The following is a 7,706-nucleotide window of genomic DNA, read 5'->3' as shown; positions in this document are numbered from 1 at the left end:
GAACTTCATCTTTCAGACTCATTGCTAAAGCATGTTGAAACGTTTGTCTCTCCAATGGGTTAACAGAAGTCTGTAAATTTGAGAATTCAGCATATATCACACTGGATTCATTACCTAACCATAGTTAACCAGAGTGCCTTCTATAGGGAAGTCCATGAGGTATTTCTATATTTTTCTCTTTACTGTTTTGTAACCTTCCACATTACAGTCTTCAGCCTTCAAATGACATGCTAGAAGGAAAACTTACTATTTGGGAAATAGTAACCTGATATTAGGAAAGTATATGTTGTAGCATGCTCTGCTAATGTGGCTTACAGCTCTGTCTCCGTGAGCAGTTCCTTCTTTGCACTAGCATCCTCTGCCCCTTGGTCTGGGTATTCAAAGCCTCAATGTCAGCTGTTTTTGTGTTATGCTGATGAAACAAATCCACAGCTTTCTTGTTTTCACAATAAGAAAAAGGGCAGGTTCCTTTTTTGGGCATGTTGTTTTTCCACCAAGCTCTGTTAGTTTCCTTCCCAGTGGAAGAGTACTACTGGGAACGCCCAAGAGTTGTCCCGGCTGAAGAGTGACCTACCTCTGCCTGTAGCTCAGCGCAGCTGTACAAGTCAATGGGACTCCTAATGTGCTTAGGGGTAGGTGCAGATAGTTTTGGAAGAAACATGATTTGGAAAAGCCATGCTGAACAGTCTTTTGCAGTAAATGCCAAGCCTATACCGAGGTGAAGACAGACTACGGCGTTTTACCACCATTTTTGCATTCCAAGAATGAAGAACAGAGCCCTTCTGGGAAAGCAAATGAAAAATTCAAGTAAGAGACTTTACATCAGGCTGAAACTTTCAGTATCACAGGTTAGCATTATGAAAAGGCAACCCTTGTGCTAGGGTTATGCTAGGTAGCACCTTGTAACTGGAAGGGCTTATGTCACGCTACATTGAAATATGCAAACACTTTTCACCTCAGCTCAGTAAGTTCTTGGCATCAATCACAACTGCCTCCTTCTCCACCTGAAGTGGTTTATGCAAAACTGCCCATAATTCACTCTTTCTGAGGTTCACTAGCTCAACGAACCAAATCAAACCACCCCTGCAGATTACAGCAGGCTTGCTGCTGCTCTCTTCCCTGCTCACCACGGCCAGCAGGAGGTAAGTAGAAAGGCACTTGCAGTGCACCCTACCTGCATGAACTGGCCTCATTCTTCATTTTGTATTTGAAATTCCAGATTTACCCTCTTCTCTTTGCTTTCCCCAGCAGCTTCCCTCCCGGGTGGGTAAAAGTCATGCCAGATGTTTCTTTGTTCCTTTGCTTTATAGCAATATTGCTGCTGGCCTCTGTGTGCAGATGTTGGGGTCAGAAATGCCAGCATCATACTCCTTTCAACATTTTCTTTTTAAGTTTTTCCTTCATACAGTTCCTCATATCTGCCCCATCCATTATGCAATTACTCAATGCTGAGTCCTCAGGGTCTACGGACCAAAGAAAGCGGCACGAGTACAGACTGCTGCACTAGCACAGGCTGTTGCACAGTTCAGCTCCTTGCTGCAGTGGCCAGGCACTCTTATACTGGAAGTTCCAGCTTCCAGTTGCAAGGGACAGGAATCAGAAAGCTCCAGAGCCTCCTCATCCAGCAGAGCTGAAAAGGAGAATGAGTGCCATGACTGTCTCCTGATATCTTCTATCTGCGGGCCAAGGATTTCTTAGAGCAAAGCACGAAAGCAGAGTGCTGAGTTGTAATATGAGGGGGTACGGAGGAGCAAGAGGATATTCTTCTTTCCTTCCTTCCTTCCTGGGGATTCCTGGCAGTTAAGCTGAGCTCAAAAGCATGGAAAGATCAGGAAGCTATTTCAGTGGATGAGGCCTCTGGCACGTACACTTCAGTCTGGTGAGCATCTTGGTGAATGCTTTGCAGTGTGGGAGGTTCCCTGCTGAGATCAACAAGTCTCCCAACCTTTAGTGCTATTCTGGTTCAGATGGAAGCACCCATCTGTTATTATCCTCAAGAATCTCCCTGCATATCAGGGTCGTCCCTGGATGTGAAGCTACAGCTGATCAGATGTTACTTGCACTTCTTCAGTAGGTGGAAAACTAGAGCCTTCTGACTTACTGTGTGTGGTAAACACCTTCCTGAAAACTGTATTGCCATTTGCGGGGTGGGAAGCCAAAAAAAGCAAGGCAAAGAGCAAATACATCAGTCTCTATTTCACCTGAAGATCTGACTTTGTTTGCAAGCGAAAATAAGATTTATGTTATCAGCCTGCTCCCTTAATGATCATTTGCCGATAATGCAAAACCATCACTTAATGGAGTATGACTGGCAATGTCCACTAAAGAACGAACTTTGATTGGAATAAGAGAGTTTAATTCAGGTCAGGCTTCAGGTATGCTACCAAAATACTGAAGAGACTGAGAAGAGGATCAGAACAGAGAGAGGCACTTGCCGCAAATAATTTAATCAATTAATTTAGCCTGTTTCTTTTTCTCTTTGCTTGCAAAATGTTCACAGGCTGATTACAGTTTCTCAAATTTATTTCTTACTCAACCTTACTCAGTGGTATCTTTTGCCCTTTTAAAAATAAATAATATTGACTGATTACAAACAATTCTCCAGGAGGGCATGCTGTTCAGTATTCAAAATATGGTCTGATTTAGCTAATGACTTGGTCACGTTGATCACACGGCATCGTTTCTCCTCTACAAGTGACAGATACAAATCTTGCGAGTCAGGAAGAAAATCAGAATTCACCAGGGGTACGGATACTAAGGGAGTAGGATCTGATAAACAGGTAAAGGGAGTTTTAAAGTTGGAGCATCCTAGAGGAAAAATCAGCCCTTCTGAGATTTGCTGGCGGGGTGCAAAGATTATATTTAACTTTCTTTCCTTGCCTATCTCAGACAGTGGCCTACAGCAAAGAGCCAGAAAGTCCCTTTTATCTTCCTATGTCCTAACTAGTCCTGAATCTTTAAAAAATGCAGAATGGAAACTGAGCATAAGAGAAGGAACATACAGGGTACAGCAAAATCTTGGATTTACCTTTGTGCTGTCTGACTAGCGTGTTCTCAGCTGCAGTGGAAAGGATTCTGCTTTGCTGTTACTATAAGCCAACAGTAAATTTTTTACCTCCTGGTGGAAAAAAAAAAAATGAACACAAGAATTGTGACTAAAGGAGAGACTGAGACAAAGTGTCATCTCAGTGCTCATCCTGAGCTGAGGAATTTTACACCCCACCCATTCCCCCAGGGCTGTGCCTGAAGTCTGTGTCTAAGTCAAAAAACTTGGACACATGAGTGCCCAACCTGAGGTCACGGGAGGGACAGGGCGCTCCTGTTCTGCAGCGCATGGAAAAGTTTAGACACTGAATCCCCACTGCTGGAGACTGTTACGAACAGGTTAAATAACCATCTGTCAGGAAAGGCACCCATTGAATTAATCCCGCTTTGTGGCCAGTCCATCGTCTAGACAACCTCACGAGCTTCCCTACAGTCCTTTTTTTGAGGGTATGATTCTTGACACAATGTAAGAAAAAAGGTCCCCAAATCCTCCTTGCCAAGGTCCCGATCGAAAGACAATTTATTCCAGGCTTCCATCTCCTGAGACTCTTTCAAAAAGAGGATAACCCAAGTAACTTTTGAATGCAGCCACTTGAAGTTCATCGTTTACCAGGTTCCGTCCAAGTGAAAGTTGATTGCCTCAAGTATTTGCATAGCACAACGCCAGGAAAAAGTGCGGGTACAGATCATGCAAATCAAACTCATATCTGAATGAAGTCTGCAGTGTTATTTCATCTTTTGGAGCATCACCAAGGTCTAGGCAGATGTGATTTTGGCCTAATATGAAATGTAGGACCAGAATTAGATCAAAATATTGGGAAAAGCATGGAAGAGCAAGGCTGAGGGTCTCTGGCAGAGCTGTGCGGGACAGGCTGCACATCATCTCCCTGCACGGGAGAGCCTCTGGGGCTTTCTGCTCACTGCAGGACTATTCTTCCCTACTTTACATTGAAGCCAAATTTAGCAACACAAACAATATGATAGAGTCATATGGAAAAAAGCTCAGACACTGTGAATCCATAGCATTATTACCAGGACAGAGGTATTTCAAAGCAGCTGTTAAGGTGTAGCGGCATGTATATGCATGAAAATCCAAGCAGAAGTCTTTATGGTAAGAAACACATGCTTTCCCTTTTATAAATCCACCTCCTACCCCCATTTTTTGCAGTTTCACCCTATTGTCAAATTCTATTTCTTCCACTACTTTCACCTTCCAAAGAAAGCAAATGTGTCCCATTTCCAGCAAAATGCTTATTCAGTGCCCATCTTCCCAGTGCTAATGGCTTTCTCAGATGGAAGATGTCGTGCTAGGCAGGAACTAAATGAAAAAATAAACAATTAATGGGCAGGATTCATTGTTTTTTACATGCCTTAATATTTTACTTTCCAGATTGGCAGCACCATGGGAAACCCAACACTTGGATGAAGAGCAGTGCATATGGTGAATATAGGGGAAGAATTTTGAAGCTGTAATTCAGGTAAGTGAGAGTTGAGAGGGTTTTTTTTCTTTTCTTCCTCTCGCTTTTTTTTTTTTTTTTTTTTTTTCAGGCAATGATTTTATAGCACATATCATCAAGTCTGTATTAAACAGAGTTTTTGGGCTAATGCTTTCCAGTCTTGACTCTTAGACTTAGTAACTGTTCCAAATAGTACTTTAAAATGTCTTAGATGTATAAATACATGAGACATCAATGCTTCCCTTGTGGACTAAACCAAAAACAAGCTAGATTAAAAATAAATTTATTTTTTTAGTATTGTCAGTTGGCCAAAGAGAAAAAAAAAAAAAAAAAGGTCTATCACATGAAAAGGACCTGATGTTCCTAACAATATTTTTAAATTGACCTCCAATTTGATATTGGTTTTGGGTACAAAAAAAGGCCTCAGAGAAAGTCTACATACATTAAGGTCGACAGGGTAGACTTACAGAAGAAAATCAAATGCAATAAGTGACTTGTTCTTGGCTATCTGACTTGGGTTAGAGATTCACTTAGAGTGCTAGATGAGCTAGCCTCATACAAAGCACCGGGAGAGCTAGGTGCCAAGCTGCAGGTTGCACAAAGGAGCTGTTATATCATCATAAGTGACTGAAATAAGCTTCATTCCATAGCAGCACAATCTATCAGGGTCCCAACAATATCCCACTAGCAGCACAAAGTGGTTTTCTGCACAGAGGTGTGGAACTGGAACTGCTCCACATGAATTAAATGGCAAAAATGCCTTTGAATTCAGTGGTGAGAGCTTTGTCCAGTCTGATTTTAAACTAACCATCAATTCACCTTTTTGCCATTTCCAATGATTCTTTTGCTATCTGATTACATTTTCTTAAATAATCTTTTGCCATATATTAACTGTCCTTTATTAAAATCAAATTTGCAGAGGATTAAACCACACAATAGATATATTTATAATATATATATCTATAGATAGATTATATAATAGTTATATTGAATATCACAGTAAAATCTCAATAAGCACGGATGTTTTCTTTTGTTTTAGAAATCAATGGATATTTAATTAACATGGGGTAATAACTCTTGCAACTAGAAGAATGCCTTCAGATTTAAATGAAATCATTATTATATGTTAAATGGGAACACAGATACATTTGAATAATTTCAAAATTCTCTACAAACAAGGATGAATTGAAATATCCTCTGTTCTTGCAGCCTGGTGCAAAAATTGGTGCTTTATCCCCAACACCCTCCTAACCTGGACACTGAGACACCCACTCAAGAAGAAAGGCAGAGGACTGCTCAGAGGCCAGGATGCCTGGCTCAAGGAATGAAAACCCATGCCATTTCCCGAAGCATTAGGCAATTCTTCCTGGCAATAGCTGGTAGTTACTAGAGACGGTGTTTGCTAAAGGTTAGAACACCCACATGAGAAACAAGCACTCTTCCCATGAGCATTGAGTTGACTCTCTCACACTGAAAATCCTTAAGAATTTTCCAAATTTCCATTCATTCTGGTTGCTTAATTTGAATTTAGGGTCGCTCAGCCTGTCTGTTCATGCAGCCCTTGATATTGGAAAAGCTACTGGTGAAGACATTACTCTCCAGCAGCTACTTCTCAAGTCACTTAATGATGTCACACAGACAAATATTCCATGGGAGTTGGGTGCCTGCAACTCGGACACTCTGTTGATAACTCTTGCTTTTAATTTCTCTCTTTTTCACCCCAAGGAAAACTAAAGAATATTTTCACACATGTAGTGTTTCCAAGACAATGTTAAGGCAGCATCTAATGTTTGGGAGTGGAATTAAGGAAGAATTAATACAAGAGCAGCCAATAGAAAGAAGATGATGAGAAAAACAGTATTGCTGGAAGGAATATTTTCTGGGAATTCTGGAAATTCCAATTTTTCCTATCAGTACATGGCCTATGTTGTTACACTTGTCCTTGCATCTGAAATAAAACCAGTGATAACTTTCAGGTAAAAGTAATACATCTCCTTTGTTATGTCACTATGCATTCTTCAGCATAGCAACATCTGGGTAGATTTTTTTGGAGGGAGGGGTATAAGTCTTGCTTTCATGGGTTACAAAGATCATTTGCACCATAAAAGGAAATAATGACTTTATTATTTTTTAAATGATTATTAATTATAAATGAGGAATAAAGGGTTTGATGGTTTGGGGAAGCAAAAGGGTTTTCTCTTGGTTTGAGTCCCTCTTTCTCCCCTCCTCCAGACTGTCTAACATGACAGCATCACCTCTCCTCAGTGCTCAGCGCTGTCAGCGAGGGGCTGGGGATCCTGCATCCTTAATCACTGCACCAGAGATGCGGGGGGGCGACGGGGGTGAATAGCATAAGAAAAGAGCAAAGCTGACTTAGATGGATCACATCGTTTGTGCCAGGACTGCAGACTGTACACCTCAGTCCAACATCGACACTAAATAATAGTAAGCCCCAAGATTATCAATAGGCTGTGGAGTACAGTGCCTGGATATGGACTTTATCAGATAGCGACCTAGAGATTAACCTCTTGGCCCCCTAATCAGGATTGTGCTGGTATACCATTTATTACCAGAGTTGGGCAGGGGGTGAGACAGGGAGGGAGGGGACAGACGGCTGCAGGCAGAGCCTGCCCGCAGCGCACGGAGCCGGGCCAATTTCACAACACGCCACTCTGTCTCCTGCTGAAGGTTTTGTTTTGTTTTCTTCATTGGATTCTAGGGTAAAAAATTCGTGGAGTCTTTATTTACTGCCAAGTGGAACCACCGTGTGACTCCGGAAATACCTGTCGCCTAATTAAATTGTCTAGAGAGGAATTTTGGAAAGCGCTTCTAATTCAGGAGCTTAATTTAGGCTGGGCCCGTGCACCAGAGCTTTCTGTCTTATTATTAGATGGAATTTTAATCATTGCAGATCTCCCCCCACCCCCAGCATTTTTTCCTCTCTCCCCATCTCCTAACAACCTGATTCTGGCATAATTCCCTTCCCCTTTAACCCTCTGGAGCTAAAAATAATATCCTTTTGGAACTAGCCAAAAAAAAAAAAAAAAGTAAGCAAGCACTGAACCAGAGGTGTTTAATTAGCGGGAGTGAACTGGAGATGGGTTCAGCAATCATTTTACAGCAGCCTCTGTAGAGACAGACCAAATCCATTATGAGAAAAACCCAGCTCATGGGTCCCGGGAGTAAGGAAGGTGGTGTGTTCTC

At 41.7% G+C, this 7,706-nt stretch overlaps 1 long non-coding RNA gene across 1 annotated transcript; it reads left to right on the top strand.

Moving 5' to 3' along the window:
• Positions 1 to 1,463: 1,463 nt before the first annotated feature.
• On the top strand, positions 1,464 to 6,364 carry LOC148056546 (uncharacterized). The gene is made up of 3 exons (XR_015703070.1): positions 1,464 to 1,879; positions 4,436 to 4,523; positions 5,712 to 6,364. It is a non-coding gene; the product is annotated as an uncharacterized LOC148056546 (long non-coding RNA).
• Positions 6,365 to 7,706: the final 1,342 nt, after the last annotated feature.

This window comes from Nipponia nippon, unplaced genomic scaffold (genome assembly GCF_047370975.1).
Source record: "Nipponia nippon isolate SJK-2023a ecotype South Korea unplaced genomic scaffold, ASM4737097v1 scaffold_13, whole genome shotgun sequence".
Taxonomy (NCBI): domain Eukaryota; kingdom Metazoa; phylum Chordata; class Aves; order Pelecaniformes; family Threskiornithidae; genus Nipponia; species Nipponia nippon.
The sequence above is the reverse complement of the archived record's forward strand: the minus strand, read 5'-3'. Positions and strand labels throughout refer to the sequence as shown.